Genomic DNA, 23,499 nt, shown 5'->3' with positions numbered 1-23,499 from the left:
GAAAGACAAATACCATATGATTTCACTCATATGTGGAATTTAAGAAACAAAACAAATGAGCAAAGGACGAAAAGAGAGAGGCAAACCAAGAAAGTTTTTTTTTTTTAATTTTATTTATTTATTTGAGAGAGAGAGAGAGAATGAGGGGGGAGAGGGTCAGAGGGAGAAGCAGACTCCCTGCTTAGCAGGGAGCCCAATGTGGGACTCGATCCTGGGACCCCAGCATCATGACCTGAGCCAAAGACAGTCACTTAACCAACTGAGCCACCCAGGCGCCCCTAAGAAACAGATTCTTAACTACAAAGAACAAACTGATGGCTACCAGAGGAGAGGTGCATGGGGAGATGGGTAAAATAGGTGATGGGGATTAATGAGTGCACTAGTGATTAGCACTGGGTGATGTATGGACTTTTAAAATCACTATATTGTACACCTGAAACTGATATAACACTATATTAACTATATTGGAAATAAATAAGTAAAAAAAACAAACAAAATGCCATCTATTGTATGGCATTTATACTTAGGAAGCTGTTAAAAACAAAATATCCAAGCAAGTTCAAGACATACTTCCTCCCATTTTTGTTTATGCAATTTATTTGTTGAAGGAATTTGGTGGTCTGTCCTGCAGAGCTTACCACATTCTGGATTTTATTGATTGCAAAAAAAAATTCTTATCTTTTAGAACTATGTAATGAAGTATTAATGGGTGAAATCCACATGAGGGGTGGGGAAGAGGAGATTGGCCATGTGTTGATAATTTTTCAAGCTGAGTGATTGGCATCTGAAGACTCATACCATTCTCTCTAGTTTTTTATGATCTTAAACATTTTTGTAAAAGAAGTTAAAATAAAAGAAGTCCTGGGTCCCCTGAATCTCTTAGGGTTTAAACATAGAGGTCCGCATTTTCTAATAAAGTCCCAGGGTGATTTTGTTATATATTAAAGAGAATCACTTAGACCAAAGTAGAGGACCCTGATGGTGAGATGGATGTTGGATACTTGCCACAAGGCATGGGAAAAACAGTTTTTGGCTGTGTTCTTTCTATTTCTTTTCAAATTACAAAAATTGTACATTAGCTATTCTTTTTTAGAGAGACATTTATGGCTTTGCCTACCTCCTCCACTGCTGAGGAAATTTTCTGATCCGTACATATTCACTGATTTTGTTCTTACTCAGTCTTAAAAGTGTGATTTTAATATAGGTTTGCTTTATCATATAGGCTTAGTATGATTTGCCTGAATTACTCTGAATTTCAGCTCTACATAAAACTGAAATATAAAAGTTTGTCTTCTGTACCTCCTCTATGACACCTTTGTTCTCTCAGGTTCCTGGTGTCTTTCCTAATCTTTCCACTAGTAAACAAAACCACTGAAAAACTATGATAAATTCATTTATACAGGTTTGCTGATTGGAGTCATGAAGTCCTCTTCTCAGGGAAAGTAGATTTAAAGAGGGCACAGGATTTAAGTTAAAGTTAACAAAAAAGAAAGTGTGGTGATGATGGATTCCCGGGCATCAAGTAACCTAGTGAGGGAAAGAGTTTTGGGGGATGGTTCCTTTCAAGACCCTTTACGTTTTACCAGCTAGGTTGTTACCTATTCATCTCATTGAAAATGTATCCTTAGAAGAATCAGATAATGCCTTTTCTTTTGTGATGTGTATGGAAAACTTAACTTTGGCTGCAAGCAATAAAAAGCCAAATTTGAACTTTTTAAAATAGTCAAGAAAATTTATTGGCTCAGGGAACTTACTAAATCTGGAGGAAGGGGTAGGCTTCAACCTGGGTTTGAGCTCTTCAATTATGTGTCAGTTTTATCCTCAGGCTGGCTTTCCTCATGGTAGCAAAGTGGCCACAGTAACTACTGGACTTACGTCCACCTATCACACCAGCCAGAGTAAGAGAGCACATTTCTTCTGCTAATAAACCTGAGATCTGGCCTCCCTTATGATTGGACCAATTTAGATCTGCATTAGATCCTTGAACACTGACAGAGTTAGGTAGAGACCAGATTAGGCGGGTTATGAACATCAATTAAGGCCCACACCTGGGACTGGAGCTGGGCCTTTTCTTATTCACATCATTAGCTGCCTCACAATTGCAGAGGGGTAGAAATGCATGCTGGGGAGTCAACCAGTAATGCCCATTATAAAAGAAATATAATATTTCACCTCATTAAATAACTGTGATTTAAACTCTCCCATTTTGTTCAATGTGTAACTTGTTTCCTGTTTTTGGTATTATGAAATTTTAAATTGGGAGTTGCAGACCCACATGAGGGAAACACGGTAAGGCAAAATAGGGCATACAGAAACTTTGAGAAAGGAGAGAATGAATGCTCTGTAGGCGGCCGATTGTCACCATGAGAAAATGGAGGTCCACTGTTACCAAATCTTTCACTTTATTTTAAAGAGCAGGGAGCTGAGCAGAGAGCCTGACATCATGGGGCTCCATTTCAGGACCCTGGGATCATGACCTCAGATGAAGGCAGACACTTAACCGACTGAGCCAGCCAGGTGCTCCCTTTCGCTTTTTAAAGAGAAGCCAGAATGCATGTGAAATCTTCTGGTGTTAATTTTTAACTTTAGCTAATTTGTTTAAGCACCACACAGGCCAAACCAAACATGTTTGTGGGTTAGATCTGGACCTAGGCCACCAGTTTCTGTCATGTTATGAGCCATGCTAGAGTATTTTATACTCTCCGCCAAAGTGAGGGCTTTTAGTCCTTTGAAGGTTTAGGGCTGCTAGCATATGCTTATTGCAAAGGAAGTCGTTGTGGGAAGAGACGTGAGCAGCACACATTATATGAACAATGCTTTGTTATTAACTCTTTGGCATGTACTTAGAATTGTTTTCCTGAGGATGAGGATAAGTTTGTATGGAATCACCTTCACTGTCTCTTATCTAGGTTCTCTTGTGACTCGTCTCTTATCTAGGTTCTCTTGTGACATCTCTTATCTAAGTTCTATTGTGAGGGACAGTTCAGTTTTACACAATGACCCCTGGTGATTAGAGGTGTAACATGTGGCCATGGGACAGAGTTTGCCCTTTTTTGTCAAAAAGCTTCTCTCCAGTTGGAAGATATCAGAAGGTAGAAACTTACGTCTTTTTCATCTACTGATTTCCTCATGATGCCCAGTGTAACTTTATTAATACTTTATTTAGAGACTCAGTACCTACTTGTCAGCTTATTATGAATAGGTACTTATTGGTGTATTATTAATAGATACAGATGATTTGAGTTATTGCAACCCTAATTTTATTAAATATCAAAATTCTGGCATTTATTGAGTCAGGCCCAGAGGTAGGTAGACTCTTGGAATACAGAGGTTAGAGGACCTTCAGGGAAGGAGCCCAGAAGATAGGGGAAACGCAGGATTGTTCAACACTCTTGATATGTCCCAGCATCTCTAATCATCTAAGTCAGGAAAAAGAAAAAAAGAGAGAGAGAGTGAGAGGGCCTTTTGGACAAATGTATTTCTCAGGGTTGTTTTTGGATCTAGTTGGGGAAATGAGTGCAGGGGAATTGAAGTGGGGCAGAAGGGAGAATTTTAAACTAAAGAATTCATTCTAGAGCTTAAATCATTGGACATACACTTAACTCTTGCTGCACTACATTCATTCATTCATACAATTACATTTATGCAGTACTTTCTAGGCGTTGTGGAAGATATAAAAATGAATGAAGCAGGTCCTCAAAGACTCTCTAGGGGGATAAAATATTGCACAGATTTACCTAGATAGGGTTGAATATATTCGGTGCCTCAAACCTATAGAAACAAAGTGCTATAGAAATTAGGAAAATTTACAGGTCATTTCTGGCTGCAAGATCTACGAAGGAGGATACTGACAGTTCAAGGATCAGTAATACAATATTTGTAAAGGAAAAAGAGTTGGTTTATTTTATCTCTATTAATTTGTACTCCCAAATTTACTGCCCCAAAGGAGAGAATGATTTGAGTTTTCTTAATATAAATACATAGCAGGTGTTTTCCCTCTTCGATCTCCTGAGTCCCACAGAACGAACCAGCAAGGGAGCGCTGGACAAGCACACCAGACACCTTGAAAGAGGCACGTAAGAGTAACTGGCGAGAAAAGTTAGTGTTCTTTAAGGTGACTTCCTTGAGGATTGCTGGGCATTAAGAGTGAAAATATGTAAACCAATTTATGAGCAGGAACACAATCTCCCCAAACTTAGACTTATCTAAGAACTCTCTAACCGCTGGACAGGCCCGTCAGCCCACCCCACCCGGGGCTCGGGGACGCCCCTCAGCGAGCCCGAACTCGCTGGCCCCACGGGCTCGGTTACCCCTCCGGAAGGTTCTGAGGGACGGCGACCGTCCCCCGCCCTTTCCCGGGTCCCCCCTCTGACAACCCGAGTTCTGTCAGGTCTTCACTGCCCCGCCCCCAGCCCCCGGGCCCCCCCGTCCCCAGCCCCACCACAGCCAGGCGCGGACGTGTACGCGCGTGCGCGCCGCCCCCGAGGGCCGAGAAGGCTCCTCCGCCCTCAGGAGCGCGCACGCCGCGCCGAGGGGCCCGGACGGGCGCGCTCCCGACCCACCTCCTACTCGGCCCGCCCCCTCCCTCGCCTCTTCCTGCCGGGCGGTCCCTCTCTGCCCCCTCCCCCCCCATTCTCCACTCCCTCCGCCTTGCTCCCTCCGCCCTCCCAGGGCTCCGGCGGCCGCGGAGTGAACGGGACGGGCCCGGCCGCAGAGCGCGGGGCGGCGGGTGGGACGCGGCGCCCGGCAGAGTTGTTCCGGCCCTGTCTGCGGAGACGTGAGGAGGTGAGGCGAGGGCGGCCTCCTAGGGGCCCGCAGGCAGTCGGGCGTCTAGGAGCCGCGGGCCGGGCCGGGGGTGTTGGCGCCGGGGCTGAGTCGGGGGAGGGTCGATGTCGGGGCCGGGCCGAGGACTGGATGCGAGAGCACCACCGGGAGGAGGGCACGGATGTTTCGGGACTGTCGGTCGCTTCCTGGACCCCACAGCTCTGCCTGCTGGTCGCTCTTCCTGGCCCGGGCGGGCGGGCGGAGTCGGGGCGCCCCTCACCTGGGGGCGGGGTGGGGACTTGGGTGCTCGCCTCCAGCTGTGCCCTCCTGACATTGCCGCCGCCTCCGCCGCTGCGCCTTGCTTGCTGCCGGGCTCGCGGTCTCAGCAGCCCTGCCTTCGGGGGGGCGTGTGGCTAGGGTATTTTTTTTTTTTTTTTTAACCCCACACTCAGGCTTCTGTTCGTGACCGCGTCTCGCCCTCGCGCTCCCCCTGCCTCCTCCCGGCACTTTGCTCCGCTCCTGCTGTTGATGCTTGTGGTTTTGCAGTTTGGGATGGGCTGCGTCCTGGGTAGATCTCTGCCTGCAAGGAATGCCCCGCTTCGGAGTTGACCGCCTGGCCACGAAAATCCTCTGTCCAGGAGTGGGTGCTTAGTGTCCTGATAACTGAGTCAAAGTTTCTGAGCCGGGGCTAGTGCTTTGCACTGGTCGCCAACGGTGCAGGGCTGGGCAGTGCGTCAGCATGTGGAAAGGGGCCACCGGCCAGCGGAAGGTGGCTGGATGCTAGGGGACTGGACTGACAGGATTTGTTTCTGATCCCAGGGCAGTGTGTCCAGGTACTTGTGTATTCTCCGTGTACCTCTCAAGATTATCTTAGAAAATGTACCGAACTGTAGGTGGTCACTTGTAGAGTTGAAGGTTTCCTGCAAGTGAAGAGAAACGCCAACCTCATTACACTAATTAATGGTAAAGAGAACTTTTGCTTGAGAGATTTCAGCGCTGACTGGAAACTGATTTCAAGGCCTGCATTTTTGGTACTGGAAGATTTAGGGATTTTTAATACATTTAAAATTTCTTGTACTTGGTAGGAGGTAGGTAGTTGCTTGTTGCAGTTCTGAAAACACAATTTCATGAAAACTGACTTTTCTTATAATCGTGTTTATATTTAGCTTATGCTGATTTCTGTAGAATATCCAGTACTATGATGTCAGAAAATAGAAAAATGAAGTTTGCTTGTGGTCAAATTGGAAGTGGATTTTGTCCTTGGAAAATATTGGTCCACAAGCTGCTAGAGCTCAAAACTGGTCTATGATTCATTATCTCAATAGAGCCCCATAGGAAACTGAATGAAATTGCAAGGAAGAAAGACCAGATGAGTTTCATCCATTTGTATTTATTTATTTTTTTAAAGATTTTATTTATTTATTTGAGAGAGAGAGACACACACAGCGAGAGAGGGAACAGAAGCAGGGGGAGTGGGAGAGGGAGACGCAGGCTTCCTGCGGAGCAGGGAGCCGGATGCGGCTCGATCCCAGGACCCTGGGACCATGACCTGAGCTGAAGGCAGATGCTTAACGACTGAGCCACCCAGGCGCCCCTCATCCATTTGTATTTAAATGCTCACCAGCTTGGTGAGTTACTTGAGACTCTGAGAGACTGGTGTCTATATTAAATCAGTTCAAAATGTGCTCTGATATGATGTATTAATAAGTCATCTGGAGAAGTGGATGTAGTTGGGCAGTGCTTATATGTGAACATATTATATAGCCTACACTGTATTTTAGAAAGCTGGAAACAAGGTAGTAGATCCCAGTACTATTGGGACATGTGAATACACCACCCAGCAGAAAAAGGTGTGACAATACATGTATGAAGTTTTGTTTTTGTTTTTGGCCTGTTATTTGATAGGAACTTTTATATATTATAGTTTTGGTATTCTGAGAATTTTTGTTCCTTTGCTAATGTTTCATGATTCAGATAATTTTCTTTTTACCCTAGTAGTTACTGTGCTGTTTTTCTTTGAATGACAGAATTTTATTAGGCTTATAAAACAAAAGTTTTCATGTTTGCTCATCAGTGTAAAACTTGTGACTTCTAAGAAGTTGTAATTAAAATTTTTTCCTTTGCTTTAACCCAGATTTCAACTTGTTCAATTACTGTATATTTGAACTCAGATGATACAGTATTAAAGCTAAAAGTCCTTTTATCCATTCTTAATGGAGTAGTTAAAAGAAGGAATTCTGTTGTGCCAAGAAAAAATATTATGAGTGGGAGATAGCCAAACTTGAAGAGATGAACTTTGAAGAGGGTAGTAGCTAAGTAGCAAAAATTTCTTGCATTGAGGGTGTAGAACTGGGTCTGCATTCCATCCTACCATTGTCTTGAAGAGGTGTGGGGATGATTATGGCTGGAAAGAGGGTGTTTAGAAAATAGATACTGTAGTCTATAGGATTCTCAGGCACAGAGCTTTTTTTTTTCTATTTTTGCTCTGTCTCACAAGTTTTAATGAGTTGCTACCTGTAGGTAGCTCTTGCCTTGTATAAATGGCTCAGCCACTGGGTCTGAGGATGACCAGGAGCACAAGGCTATACAAGCCTCTGGTACTGCAAAGATAGCTCAGGAACTTCTTATGGAGATAGTCTTATGACATTTGTCACACTAACAGTAGAGGCAGAGAAAGTACAGACTTGAGTCTGAGTTATGGTAAAACCTCACATTTTAGAGGAGAGGTTTAATATTGTGAACATGGAAGAAGACATTGCTTGACTTGACTCGTGGCTTTTCAGAGTGGTAAATAATTTTCACTTTATGGTTGGTATTTGAAATTGGGTAAATAAGTATGTGAACCTCAGTGGACCCCTAATAAGGAAGAGTTAATGGAATTTAGCAGAACTTGTATCTCAACATTTACCTTTTCGTATTTATTTTCCATATTGCACGCATTCAACAGCTAGGATGCCAAAATTGTTTGAGTATAGCAAATTTGTGCTCATGCTGACTCCTTTTTGTCATCTTTTGGTGCTTTTTGGTGTAATTTTGGGGGATTTTCATTGGAAACTTCTAGGCATATACTTAGTTGATTTGGAGTTAGATTTGGGCTACGATTATTAGTCTATTTGAAATTCTGAGCCTTCTTGTTTTCTAAATAGCTTTAAAAATAGAAAAAACAGTTTTTTATAAACACTCATGAAAAATCTGGTTACAGACTGTGTTGTTGTGATAGACATAGAACAGCCAAAAATATATTCAAGAAACTTCCCCTCTCCTTACTCAGTTTAGTAAGCTTAAATAAGAAGTAAGAAAGGTTTTTTTTTTCCCCAATAAAAGCCTGATTTTCCCAGAATATCAAGTCTAACAACTGTTGGCTATGCTGGTTTTTTTTTTTTCCCTTGCTTATTCTAAATTCAACAAGTACATGTCTCTAGTCCATGGCAGAAACTTAATTCTAGTAGGGAATTCTCAGTAATGGAGATCTTGTTTGGGGATGCAGGCTTGTGCTGGAGAAATTGGCTGGGAAACATCAGATATAGAAATTTACTTTTTTACAGCACTGGTTTTCTCTGTACCTGAGTTCTCAGTGGAGTGGGGGCATGGGCACAAATGTCACAGTTACTTGGACTTTTTTTCATACTATACATTTCCTCTTCCTCTCCCCTTCTCCCCCCAACCCTTTGCTAAATGAGCCACTGCTACTAGTAGGATGTAATTATGTCCCTCAGGTGTATGGGGCTGAACAAAGGCTGAGAACCTTGGCCATTTTCTGATACTTCCTAAGCCAAATTTCCACTCCTTGTAAGTTGCCTTCTGGTGATATTAATAGGCATCTCTGAAACTCTCATTTTTGAAGAGAAATAAATTGTGGTGGTAAAGAAATTACATACATAACCAAGAATAAGATTTATTGCATTGTGTAGGACACATGAGACTAGGAGATTGTTTAGCTGAACATTTATTAAACCGTTTTGACTGTGACTTACAGTAAGAAACACATTTTATACCTTGATTCAGTCCCCTCTCCCTCCACACTCCTGTGCCTGCATGCAAAGTTGAAAGAAAAGTTTGGCAAAACAATACTTGTCTTTTCAGGACCTTGCTGGAACTGGCTCATCATACTGCCTTGCAGAAGCAGTGTGCCTTCCTCTTCCCACCTAGCTCCATGTTCAGTGACATCATGCTGGTAACTTGAAGTTGTCTATGGCGTGAGAGTATTTACACCAGGGAAATCAGCAAGTGGTATAGTTTAGGGCTTTTTTCTTCCCTTTGTATAGCCGGTTGTTGAACATTTTCAGCACACTACTGCCTACAGTACACATTGATATTTATATTCCACTTCATTTCATTAAAAAAAAAATGCTGGATTTTGACCCCTAAATTGATTTTATAGCCAGCTAATGATAGATAACAGCCTACAGTTAAAAACTGGTTTGGTCCACCCTCTTCACTTTGCAGATGAACATTCTAAAAGGTTGAAGTTCAAGGTGATACAGCTAGTTATTAACAAAGGCTGGTCTCCAGAATCCTAATAATCTGGAGTTGTTTCTAGTGGACTTCTCTCCTAACTAAAGCTTTTCATGTAGCTCAGTTGAGGTGCTTAATATGTGCCAGACATTGTATTAAGCAGTTTATGAATAGAGTTGAATAAGGCATGGATTTTGACCCTAAGGCCTTCATGTTTATGTGGGGATTAAATATGGAAACAAAGATACTATATGGCAGAAAGTAAGTGTGGTAAAGAAATAAAGATAAGGCACTCTGAGAGTTTAGAGAGAGGAGGGAGCAATTTCTTTTAGTTGTAAGGATAAGGGAAGAGGTGACATTTAAAACCATGCTTTGACGAACAGTTGGGATTTGGACATGTGGGAATAGGACAAATAGTATGTAAAGAAAGGCCTTTCTGAGCCTAGGGCCAGGGTCATCAAAGGCATAGAAGGAAAAGGCTAAGCAAGAAAGAGTTAGTACTAGATGGTGAAGAGCCTTGAATGCCAGTTTTCCCTTCTGCTTTTCAGTTTATCTTTCATTTTTGACTCTGGCGTCATCTAGTACTTCTTAACATTTTTTTTTTTTTAAAGATTTTACTTATTTATTTGACAGAGAGAACACAGTGAGAGAGGGAACACAAGCAGGGGGAGAGGGAGAAGCAGGATTCCTGAGGAGCAGGGCCCTGGGATCATGACCTGAGCTGAAGGCAGAAGCCTAAGGACTGAGCCACCCAGGCGCCCCAGTACTTTTTAACCTTAAAGAAGTTTTGTATGCTATGTACTTGATTAGAATATGACCCAGAGAGCACTTGAATATCCTTAGTGTAAAAGCTGAAGGGAAAAATTATTAGTGTTAAGGAAGCAACCTCAAGTTTACCAATCCTAAAACTGTTGGAAAGTAAGGGAAAATATTTTCTTTGTAAGGAGATACCATTATTTTTTGTTTGCCAAATAGACCTAGCATCAAATTGGTTGTAGTAGAGGAGGAAGCAGTTTTGAAAGTATTTTCAAAGTGCCTTCTAAAATGTGATTTCTAAATGACTGGATCTTAATTTTTGGAGGCAGATCTGGTTTGGCAGAAAGGCAGTCTTTACAGATCCATGGCTGAGCCTCCTAGCTTTCAGAATTTAGGGCAGCAAGGCAGGGTATTTCATACCACAGCCAGATGTGAGGGATTGATAGATTATTTTTCTACTCAAAGAAGTTCCTTGAATTTCAGCGCTTATGTATTTGACAGCCTGTATGACTGAGGATGTTTTGAAGTCCTGGATGGAGCTTCCCTTGTTCCACAGGTGAATTGGGTGGCTAGAAATGAAGATTAGTGACAGTAAGGTGTGTCTTTTAATCAAATTGGTGGTAGTTCTCAAGGTTTTCTGTTTTCTGATAATTTCACACTTAGTGCTTCTAATTAAAATGGTGCACAGTTAATTTGAAGAAGCTTTACTTCGTTTTGACCTCCCAGTTCTGTAAAGGTAAAAGCCCTTTTAGAGTGTTGCCCAGGTAACAACACATACAGAGACTGTTAGAAGCGTGTGGAAAATTTTGGTAATCTTGGTGATGAAGTCGCTATAGTAAATAACTGCTTGGTTGGTAAAAGCTGGGCTACTTCTGGATGGTTGACGAAGAATTTTTGGGATGAGCTTTTGTTCTAAAATAAATAACGAATTATGTCGTTGCCATACTGTGTTCCTCGTTTATTTAAGCTTGTGATATATAAAGTATGTCATCCTATCATTTTAGAAGGTTTCAGCAGTTTCATATGAACTGCTCCACAGGATAGCACACCCCAAATGGTATGATAAGGGTTCAGAATGCAGCATGCCTCAGATACCTCACACCAGTTGAATGGAGTAGCTAATCATGTCAGCACAGGGTGTTGGTTTTTTTTGTTTTTTGTTGTTTTTTTGTTTTGTTTTCTGTTTTGTCTTTTGTGAGATGTGTTAGGCTTCCCAAATAGAGCTTATTAAAATCTTTCCAAATTTTCTACCGTCATTTTTTGTGGTACAAACTGTGATATCGATGTCTTTAATTTATGTATTTTCTACAGAAATACACATATACATAAATGAGTATTATGTACGTATACACATGCACACCACCCACTAGTAGTTGACATTTGTGGTGAAAATACAGTCTACCTGGCAAATGATTAAGAACAAGTGGTCGGACTCTTTGAAGGTTATCATGTGAAATATTGACAGATATGAAAGTAATGCAAATCCCCAAAGGGATTTTTTTTTTTTTTTTGCGAAATTTCCAGGAAAGGAGCGCATTTAAAAGGGCAAGTGTAGGATACATTCATGTACTAGTGAGGGATTTCTCAACTTTTCCCCTACCCCACATATACACCCATATTCTGCCCTCATTATCAGCAGTAAGCAAAATTGCCAGACTTCAAAATGAGACTTCCACCACAGGGGATGCAAATAACAAATACTATTTTTAGAAAAAAATAGAACCCTGTGGTTTTTCACTGTTGCAGGCTTAAGAGACAGAATACTAATTTTTGATAAACCATATAGAATATTTATTCTGTACTTCAAGGTGTATTCGTCATTTTGAGGGCCTCTGCTAAGAGCATTGTACAAATGCAAATGGTTCTTAGAGTGGTTATCCGGAATTTCCTTGAGTAGTCTCTCTGGAGTAATTTATCTTGGTATGACATTTTGAATAGATTGTATTTTAGTTTCGTGAAAAGTCAACCACTGAAGGGAGCCTATACATACATTTACTGGCAGACAGTATGGTTTCTGAGGTTGTTTTTATAGTAATTTTGTTACTTTAGCATCTGAGGCCATCAGACCTCATTCATTTACTATTTCTGCAAAGCTCTTCCCTCATGAACTGTATTCTTTCATTTTATTTATGTATGTATGTATGTATGTATGTATTCTTTCATTTTAAATCTTTGTGTCATATTTCGCCTACTGTTTGTTAAGGATCATGTTTGGACTAATGTTTTGATTTGCCCTTGTCCTAGTTTTTGTGGAACGCCTATCAAGTTTGGTACTGAATTGTAATTCAGTTAATGTCTTCTTTCCTTCATCCATTTTTCCCTCAATATTCTAGAATATTATTATTATTCAAATCCTAGGACCACTGGTTTACCTATACAAGCGAACCTATAAAATTTTTATGCATGAGTTATATAGCTTCATTTTTCACAAATGAGTCTAGGTCTCTAAGTTTTTTTTTTTTTTTAATTCTGAAATGCATTTTATATTTCTTGTCAACATTGTCAATAGTTTTGATAGGTGAAACAGGTTTCTCCTGTTATAGTTGTTTTCACAAACAGTAAAATAGCATTCTCTACCATTTGAAGATATCAGATAAAATTTTTAAAAGTTAATTTAATAATAGGTTAGAGAAACCAGTTTGTTTAGCAGTTAATGTGGTACTTCCCATTTTACATATAAATTTCATTGTTTGCATGCTAATCGTAGTGGAACCTTATTATAGTCCACTGAGGGGAATTTACTTTTTAAAATAGAGGGCTTTAGCAATTTTTGTACTTTGGAGAATTTTATTTGGAAGAGGATAATAGTAGATTTAAAAAATTGTGGTTGGGCTGGGGGATGGGGATGGACAAAAATAGTCATTAAGCTGCAAATAACTAAAAACACTTTTTGGTTTTGTGGAAGACAAGGTAGGTAGAACACAGGACCTTAATTCTTGATCCAGTGCTGCTGTGAAATTCAGAGAGGAAAAGTGATTTACCAAAAAAGTGATTTCTTTTTTGCGTGATAATAATGAACTAACTTTAATTGTTTAGTGGATTAGTTATACGAGATACTGTGCATTGTCTACTTAATCTTGACAATAACTATATGGGTTAGGAGCTATTATACTATCATTCCCAGTTTGTGGGAGGAGGAAATGGCTTAGAATCATCCAGCTCGTAAGAGGCAGGTCTCCTTTGCTCCTAAATCAGCTTCATAGTGACTCTCAGCTACTACTCTTTATTGATGATTCTTTAAATGGGGTGATGATACTTATCTTGCCTATTTCATAGGGTGGTTATGAGAATAAGAAAACTAAGGTTTACAAAAGAACACCTGTAAATGTGCCTCGTGTTTTCGTTTTACTGGATAATTTTTGAGGAGCCAAAGAAATCTTGGAAATAGATAAGCACCTATATTACTTTGTAATTACTAAAATAAGTTGAACAGATATTTGAAAGACTACTATTTGCATAGTATTTTGTGCGGGTCCAGAGGGTCAGTGAGTGAAAGAGGAAAGAAGAAATGTAGGGGTGCATTGAATAACTAGTGGATTGGATGATCTCTAGCAAAGTGAATTCTTTCTGCAATGAGGAGGAATATTATAACATGAGGTAACTTCTAAGACCGTTGCAACATCAGGAATCTATGAATCCTGTAATGGGTGACTCTTTTCTAACACCTTAAAGTAGCTGGATACAGCCAAGATAATTTTTATTTTAGCTTGGATCATCAACAATTACTATTCTTTAAATGTCAATTCTTTGCACTTAGGTTGAACAGAAATATGTAGTTGCCTGGGAAAAATATAGTTATGTATTTTTGCTTTTCTCCCCCCAAGATAAAAAGATGTTTTTCAGGGTGTGGTAGATAAAAAAGGTTTAATAGTATGTTGTCATATGCTTGTACTTAATAATTTTCATATGATTTTCCCTTAAATTTAGATGTCCTGAGTGTATATTTGCAGAAGAAAGTTAATATCATTATGTGTATGAAAGGTCGTTTTTAATTGTATGGAGTGTTATGGCTTTATGGCCATAAATTCAGTTTCAGTCTCTGACATTGTTTTATTCAACAAGCATTTATTTATAAGTCAGAGTATAGGTTCTGTGCTCAAGAAGCACAGGTAAGAGACTGTTAAGGACTGATAGTCATACTGGAGAAACATATATACAGTGGAGTTTAGCAAGGATGGGGCAGGATAAAATGTGTCGTATAGGAAAGCTTCAGAGGGTTATGTAACCTGGTCTGAGGTTTCAGGTAAGGCTGCCTGAAATATCTGAGTTGAGGTGAAAGAAGGCAAGAGAGACATTTTAACTAGAGGTATGAAAATCTGAAATTGTAACTCTTTACCTTTGTAGACCCAGTGTAGGCAGCTCCTCATCTTTCTGAATCATTGTAAAATCCCTAAAGTAGATGTCATTTTTATAAGTAATATTTTATAAATAAAGCTTTTTAGCTCTCACTGATAACTTATTTTAAATATGGTACTTGTGGTTTTTAAGGTAGCGGATTAGGAGGAATAATTTAGAAGAGGTGAGATGCTGTCATATACATACATACTGATAACAGGATAGTGAGATTGCTGAGATGATAGCAGTGAAGAATAGGAAAAACTATAAAAAATCCCAAATCTAAAAACTATAGATAGCATAGAGAAAACAACCTTACATAATTAGCTTTAAGGTATCAAATATATTTCTAATAGTATAGAATAATAATGGAAATTTGTGAGATTCTCTCTTACCAAGAAAAGGTTAAGTATATGGTCTGTGTAGTACATTTATGAGGGCATTAAAGTATTTAGCTTAGAAAGTTTTTTATATGGAATACAACAGAGTGTTGAACAATGTGGTTTTGAGCTGCACAGGTCCACTTATCCGTGGATTTTTTTTTTTTGATAAATATAATATGGCACTGTAATGTATTTTCTCTTCCTTATAATTTTAATAACATTTTCTTTAGCTTACTTTATTGTAAGAATACAGTATATAATGCATATAACATATCAAATATATGTTATTCAATTGTTTATGTTACCAGTAACGTAACAATCGTTGGCTTCCAGGCAACATCTGGCTATTTTTTTTTTTTCATTTTAACAGCTTTTATTTAAAATCGCCAATTGTTTCTTCCTTAGTAGTAGTATTTTTTTTTTTAACAATCAGCTAAATTTTCTAACAATCAGGTAAATTTTGGGGGAGTCAAAAGTTATATGTGAATTTTGACTGCAAGGGGGTCAGTACCCCTAACCCCTGCATTGTTCAAAGACCAACTGTAGTATGAAAACCAGAGGGTAAACTCTTATTTCAGTTATCAAATTGCTTATCCAGAATGATTGATTTCCAAAGGGCTTTGAATAACCATAGATTTAATTTTCTTCTTATATATGACACACATAGACCTGCAGATTTTACAAAATACTAGACATAGTTCAGCAAGGTATTTGCTATGTAACATTGGTTAGAAACTATTTGCTCATATAATGTATCAGAGTTAGGTCCTTGACCATTCGGGTACCAGGTATTTTTAAAGAGTGTGGACTAGATCGCCTTTCTGTTCTGGATGGCTCGTAGCTGTGGTCTTAGCATAGACATCATCATCTTGAAAGCCTTTACTGAAACTGTAGACTCTCTCATATGTGCTTTCAGAGCATTCTGTTTTCCTCCCTATTGTGATACTAAAACATTGTATTTTAAGTTACCTGTTTCTGCATTAGACTACAGTATAGGCTTTTAAAGAGCAAAAACTGTTTTGTTTAGGGCTCTGAAATTTGTCTACCTTAGCTTTGGATCTTGGCTCTTTGTGTCATTGGGGAAGTCTATCTGTAAAATAGGGATAATAGCATTTATTGCATAGGTTTTTTTTTTTTTTTAAGATTTTATTTTTATTTTGGAGATAGAGCACAAGTGGAGTGAGGAGCAGAGGGAGAGGGGTTAAGCAGACTCCACACTGAGTGCAGAGCCTGACAAGGGGCTTGATCTCATGATCCTGACATCATGACTGAGCTGAAATCAAGAGTCAGTCATTTAACCGACTGAGTCACTCAGGTGCCTCTAGGGTTACTTGTCTTGAATAAGGTAAGGAATCTAGAGGAGACATAGCTATGTTCCTGGCACATAGTTAAATTCTCATAAATGTTCTCTCCTTTCTCCTTTCTTTCTTCTTGTATTGGGCACTTAGTAGGATTTTCAGTAATACTTTTTAAGTGAATTTGTAAACTATGTTAGAGCCGAATTGGATCGATCATTACTCTTATTAATGAAAATGTCTTAAAATGAAAAATAACTACTACATAAAAATACAATCTTTGAGCTAGATGGCAGCAAATTATTTAGTTTCCAAATTGGATTACCAACCAGAAAAACTTTTCCTCGCCCTTGTCAAACTTGTAATTGTTATGATGGCAGTGGGTTTAAAGTAGGTGGAAAGATTGTAGAATTTCTTTTCTAGGCCTTGCTGCTTTCTGACCTTGTTCACTTAATGTTGGTGGTTATGCTTTGTATGGCCATCATCTTGACCTTTTTATGATGGGATTGTTATTGATCTATTTCTTGGGGAGTAAAGAATCCTGAATCTGACAGACTTATTAGCTGTGTGACCTTGGATAAGTAACTTTACTTCTGGGTTTATGTATCTGTAAAATGAAAGTAATAATAGTTCATGACCTCATGAAATTTAAGAAATAAGATAGGTGCTTGGTGTATAGAAGGTGCTCTGTACAGGTAGGTATTCTTGGCCCTATTAACCAAGCCAGAATCCTCAGTATTCCTTGCTTTTAGTAACTTTATTTTCTTTTTAAGATTTTATTCATTTATTTGAGAGAGAGAGAGTGAGATGGAGTGAGACCAAGTGAGAGCGAGTGACCATGAGCAGGGGAGGGGGAGGGATGGAGGGCGAGGGAGAAGCAGACTCCCTGCTGAGCAAGGAGCCCAACCTGGGGCTTGATCCCAGGACTCTGGGATCATGACCTGAGCCAAAAGCAGACACTTAACTGACTGAGCCACCCAGGCACCCCTTTAGTAACTTTAATTGACAGCAGCAGACCAAAAAATAGGGGGAGGGAAGGAGGGGTGCCTGGCTGGCTCAATTGGTAGAGCATGCAACTCTTTTTTTTTTTTTAAAGATTTTATTTATTTATTTGCAAGAGAGAGAATGAGAGACAGACAGCACGAGAGGGAGGAGGGTCAGAGGGAGAAGCAGACTCCCCGCTGAGCAGGGAGCCCGATGCGGGACTCGATCCCGGGACTCCAGGATCATGACCTGAGCCGAAGGCAGTCACTTAACCGACTGAGCCACCCAGGCGCCCTGAGCATGCAACTCTTGATATCATGGTCATGAGTTTGAGCCTATGTTGGGCATAGAGATAATTTAAAAAAAAAATTTTTTTTTTTAAATAGGGGGAGGGAGAATTGGATGACCTGGGGAATGATGGCAGAAATTTTACGCCAGTGCTCTTGACCTCAAACAGGAAACATGGATGGGGAGGGCCTGTGGCTTTATATGAAGGTTTATGGGTGGAACCAGATTGATCAGACATGGCATAACATTTATATTCTGGCTTAAAACCTCATAAACCAGCTGAGTGTTTTTTTTTTGTTTGTTTTATTTTTATTCTTAGTTACTAAAATGCTTAGGATACTAAACTACTTACTTGATTAGAGAGTTATTTTTCATTGAGCTGAGTCCAATTTATTCAAGGCTTATGGACTGTTGAATTGTTCCTTTGTGATAACGTGTTAAGACATTCTAGGAATGATGTATTTTTTCCCCCTCTATATCTCTACTGTTCACACGGCTCTGTGCTGTGGGGGAATGTGTAGAAGTAGGAGGCATAAACCATGTCTTTCAGGAACTTGACTGTAGTGGGAAAGTAACATATACATGTATTAAAAATAACTGATTTTTATTTTATTTTATTTTAAAAGATTGTATTTATTTGAGAGAGAGAGAGTGACAGAATGAGCAGGGAGAGTGGCAGAGGGAGAGGGTGAAGCAGACTCCCCACTGAGCAGGGAGCTCATCAGTGGGGCTCAATCCCAGGACACTGGGATCATGACCTGAGCCGGAGGCAGATGTTTAACCGAATGAGCCATCCACGTGCCCCAGTAACTGATTTTTAAAAAGAGCAGAATTGGGACACCTGGGTGGCTCAGTCGGTTAAGCGTCTGCCTTCGGCTCAGGTCATGATCCCAGGGTCCTGGGATCGAGTCCCGCATCGGACTCCATGCTCAGCAGGGAGCCTGCTTCTCCCTCTGCTGTGCTCTCTCTCTCTCTCTCTCTCTCTCTGACAAATGAATAAATAAAAAATCTTTAAAAAAAAAATTAAAAAAAAAATAAAAAGAGCAGAATTATTGGCTGAAACAAACATCTTACTCTCTGAGCCCAATATCCCTAGCATCATTTAAGATACATAGTTTTGCTGGAAAAAAGTCCTAGGCTGTTGTATACGCTGGTGTCAAAATTAATAGAAAAGTTGGAAATGGAAGTGTGTTTACTTTGTTATCTTTAAATGTGATCATTGAAATATTTAAGTAGTGAATTTAAATCATCATGATTTAGATATTTTCCTACGATAGTATTTTATCTTGATATGTCTATCACTTGGGAAAAATCATGTTTGTGCCATATTTATTATTATTATTATTAAATTTATTATTATTAAATCTTTTTGTAATATCTTTTGTACTTAAATGGTACATGTTTTGATTAAAAAAAAAAAAGCATTGTCAACCCACCTTTCCTTTACCCTTTACTCCTTGATGAATACTTGGATATAAGAGCATCTCTAATCAGAATGTTCTCTCCTTCTATTTTCCTGTGCCTGTCTTCTTGTCATTCAGATCTCGGCTCTTTTTTCATTTTCTCCAAGCCTTTCCCAAACCACCCAATCTGAAGTGGTACCCTGTTCTAGTCTTGTTCTCCCACGTTGCCCAATGTAGTTGAATTCAAAATACTTACCCTTGTCATAGAAACTTCCTTCCTTCCCTCCCTCTTTCTTTCCTTATTTACTCTTCTTCCCATCCCCTAGTAGCATGTAAGCTTTTTGAGAGCAAGGACTTCACTGTTTTTTTCACTAAAAAAAAAAAAAAAATTATTTATTTTAGAGGGGGAGGGGCAGAGGGAGAGAGAATCCTGAAGCAGACTCCCCAATGAGCGCAGAGTTCAATGCAGAGCTAGGTCTCATAACCCTGAGATCAGGACCTGAGCTGAAATCAGAATTGGCTGCTCAACTGTCTGAGCCACCCCGGCGCCCGTTTTTTCACTTTTGGTATATAGAGCTTTGAATAAAGCCACTCAATAAAATTTGGTTGATTGCAGAATGAAGCAGATATTCTTGCTCTTAACTAGCTTTAAGACTTTCTTGAAAGTTATTTTACTTCATTTTGCCTTGATTTCTTCCTTTGCAAAGTGGGTGGGGGATGGAGAGGAAAGAGATTAAATTAGGTTATCTCAAAAATCCCTGCCATTTAAAGGCCTGCTGTTAGCTTGTTGTGAGCTTTGAGGTCTGTTCTAATGGCATTGATGAATTTGTGCTGACTTACTTAATTACTTTCTTACTCTGTCTTCTGTTGAAACCAGTAGTGCATATTTATATTTGCAAGGACTACTGACAGCATTGGAGAGTAAACTCTCATTGCAAAATCAGGTTTCTTGGTGTATCTGGATTATTAAAGAGAGTAGATCTGCAACATGATTTCTGTTTCCATGATCAAATTAATTAAGAGAAGTTTCTTTGGCATATCCAAGTACTAGGTTGAACAGAAATGGTATTTAAATATCAGGAAATTTGAGTCAACTCAACTTCTTAATTATTTTTAATCATGAGAATTTAAATGAAACTTGAGATAATGTATGTATATAAAATGAGAGTATATAAAAATGTAATTTCTGGAAGATGATGAGGATTGAAGAAATAAACTATAGTGTTTCATTTGGTTCATGTGACTATAACTTTAGACATTTGGCACTTTCATTCTTCACTTGGGAAAGCTTTATTATAAAGAACAAAACTTTTTTTGAAATAGGTAAAGGAAATGAGCAGATAGTTGATAGCAGAGGAGATATAAGCAACTGGTAGAAGAATGTTAGATCTTATCAGTAACCAAAGAAAGGCTTATTAAAGCAAAATGAAATACTATTTTATACCTATTTCAGTTTTTTTGGAAAATACTAATAACATAAGGCTGGTTAGATTTTAGTAAAGTGGGCATATCAAATATTGCTAGTAGTTTGTAATTTGCCAATATGTATCTAGAATTGTTAGACTGCTCATAACCTTTTAATAAACCTTCAATTTAGTAATTTCATTTCTGAGAGTATTCTAAAGAAATAACTACAGAGAAAAAGGGAAAAGACAGAAAAGCAGGTGTATGTGTTAGCATAATGAAATGCCTATACATTTAAGGAATGGTGAATATAACATTTAAAGTATATAAGAAAAAGAGGAATGCACTAAAATGCTAATTGTGTTAGCATGGTAGGATTATGGAGTTTTTTCCCCCTAAATTTAAGTAACCTCTATATTGAAAAAATTAAAATTAAAGTCAGGTTTTGCTTGCTGTGATAATTTTGTTAGCATAACTAGGGTTGCCAGATCTAGGAAGTAAAAATATACATGATGTTTGGGACATATTTATACTAAAAACTATTGTTTATCTGAAATTTAAATTGGGTGTCCTGTGTTTTATTTGACAACCCAAGTGTAACATATTTTGGTGATAGTTGAATGTTATGGAGAAATGTTGGGACACTGTGCTTCCCAAGTATTTCTAAGTATTGTTTTTAATTCAGGTAACTTTTTTTTTTAAACCAGGATTATTTAGCTGGGAGAATTACTCTTATGGGCTAGTTTTATTTTAGGACTAGCTTTTGAGTGATGCTTGAAGGAAATATGCTTCAATATTTGGCAAGAGTAATTTAAAAATCTTATTTAACAAAAATATGATAATATTGGATGTTGCCTGTTTACCTTAGGTAGAATGAATTTGGAGATGAGTAAGGCTGGAATCAGGAAGGCAGTTTAGAAAACTATTACAGTAATCCAAGTAAGGGAATTGGTTGGAAGTAGTGAAGTTGGAGAGGAATAAACAGATTTAAGAAGTTCTTGTGAGGTAAAAGCAATAGGACTTTGTGACATATTAGATTTAGGGGTGAGAGAAGGTATTTTTGGATCTCTTTATCAAAAGGGATTAAAGGAGGAACACATTTTTTTTCTCAAAAAAAAAAGGGGGGGGGCGCCTGGGTGGTTCAGTCGTTAAAGGTCTGCCTTCTGCTCAGGTCCTGATCCCAGGGTCCTGGAATCGAGCCCCATATCAGGCTCCTGGCTCAGTGGGGACCCTGCTTCTCCCTCTCCCTCTGTCTTGCCCCCTGCTCATGCTCTCTCTCTCTATCTCTGTGTCTCAAATGAATAAATAAAGTCTTTAAAAAAAAATTACACATTTATATATTTTTTCTTCTGTTTATTTGTATTTATTTCTGTTTATTACATCTTTCCTCTATTAGATTGTAAACCCCATTAGGCAGGACCATGTCTCTTTTGTTCACCTCCATGTGCACAGTACTTAGTACATAGTATGCACTCAAATATTTGTTGAAGGTATAATTATAGTTTTGTGTATTTTTGTATTCCTTTTGTTCCTCATTTTAATGTCTTTTAATTGTGGGCATTCATTTTGGGAATCTTTGTTCTATTGTACAATCAATTCTCTTTAAATTTTTTTAAAGATTTTATTTATTTGGGAGAGAGTGAGTGAGAGTCAGAGCACGTGAGAGGGGGGAGGGTCAGAGAGAGAAGCATACTCCCTGCTGAGTGGGGAGCCTGATGCAAGGCTCCATCCTGGGACTCCAGGATCATGCCCTGAGCCAAAGGCAGACTCTTAACCAACTGAGACACCCAGGTGCCCCTCAATTCTCTTTACATCAGTTTCATATAGATATGTTTTTAACTTTTCATTATGGAAAATTTCAAATTTATAAGAAAGAGTAAATAGTTTACTTAGTAGCCACATAACCATCTACATTTAACAGTTTGTTATCTTCATGTCTTTTTTTGGTATAGCACTGCAAATTACAGAAATTTATTTTATCCCTAAATATTTATTTGTTTATTTATTTAAGGGGCGAGGGGCAGAGGGAGAGAGAGAATCTTAAGCAGGCTCCATGCCCAGCGTGGAGCCTTACACAGGGCTTGATCTCACAACCCTGAGATCATGACCTGAGCTGAAATCAAGAGTCGGACACTTCACCGACAGGGCTACCCAGGCACCTCTATCCGTAAATATTTAAATGCATCTTTAAAAGATAACATTTTCTTACATAACTGTAACACATTCTCACATTCTTATACCTAACAATTTCTTAGTATCGTAAAAAACCTAGCCCATATCAAAATTTTGCTACTTGTACCTGAAGTATTGTATTAGTTTACTAAGGCTGCTATGACAAAATACCAACAAACTGGGTGGCTTAAACAACAGAAATGTATTTTCTCACAGTTCTGGAAACTGGATGTCCAAGGTCAAGATGTGGGCAGATTTTATTTCTCCTGAGGACTCTTTCCTTGGCTTATCAGTGACCACCTTCTCTCTTTGTCCTCACATGGTCTTTCACACATGAATGTATGTGTAAATCACTGGGGTCTCTCTATCTTCCTGTAAGGACTCGTCAGATTGGATTAGGGCCCACCCTAATGGCCTCATTTTAACATAATCACCTCTTTAAAGGCCCTACCTCTAAATACAGTCATATTCTGAGATATTGGAGGTTAGGGCTTGAAGATATGAATTTGGGGGGGACACAGTTCAGCCCATAACAATGTCTTCTATTGCTGGTTTGTTAAATCAAGACATAATCAAGGACTACGCAGTTGCATTTAGTAACACATCTCCCCACTTGTTCCTTTTTCTTCACGACTGTCCGGACATCTAGACAGTTGTCCTGTAAAATGGTCCACATTTTGAATTTGTCTGGCTTATTTCATTGTTTTCTGTTTTTTGTATTTTCTGTAAGCTAAAAGCTAGACTTATTTATTTATTTTTAAAAGATTTTATTTATTTATTTGACAGACAGCGAGAGAGGGAACACAAGCAGGGGGAGTGGGAAAGGGAGAAGCAGGCTTCCCACCGAACAGGGAGCCCGATGCGGAGCTCGATCCCAGGACCCTGAGATCATGACCTGAGCCAAAGGCAGTCGCTTAACCAACTCAGCCACCCAGGCGCCCCTAAAAGCTAGATTTAAAAGTTTGTTTAAATTAAAAACATTTTGGGCATCAGTGTTTATAGTTGCTGCTGTGTAGATCATAATGCATTATATCTGGTTGTCCTGGTTTTAGTGATGTTGAGATTAATCACTGGATAAAGTGGCAACAAAATCTAATTGGTCTGTTATAAAGTTTGTTTTTTACCTTATAACCAACAAGTTATTTGTGGTTATAATATTTTTGAGTCTAGATATCATATGGTTTTTTTCTATTTTTAAGTAGGCTGCATGCCCAACATGGAGCTTGAACTCATGACCCCAAGATCAAGAGTCACACCCTC

At 39.0% G+C, this 23,499-nt stretch overlaps 1 protein-coding gene across 1 annotated transcript in view; it reads left to right on the top strand.

Annotated features, from left to right (window-relative positions):
- Nucleotides 1-4,630: 4,630 nt before the first annotated feature.
- RABGAP1L (RAB GTPase activating protein 1 like) overlaps nucleotides 4,631-23,499 on the top strand; it is a 769,071-nt gene continuing 750,202 nt past the window's right edge. The window contains exon 1 of the mRNA XM_035010757.1: nucleotides 4,631-4,785. The gene's annotated coding sequence lies outside the window, so the exon portion shown is untranslated. The remainder of the gene's footprint in view (nucleotides 4,786-23,499) is intronic.

Source organism: Mirounga leonina, unplaced genomic scaffold, assembly GCF_011800145.1.
Source record: "Mirounga leonina isolate KUSES-001 unplaced genomic scaffold, KU_Mleo_1.0 Mir_154, whole genome shotgun sequence".
NCBI lineage: Eukaryota > Metazoa > Chordata > Mammalia > Carnivora > Phocidae > Mirounga > Mirounga leonina.
This window is presented reverse-complemented; position numbering and strand designations above follow the sequence as displayed.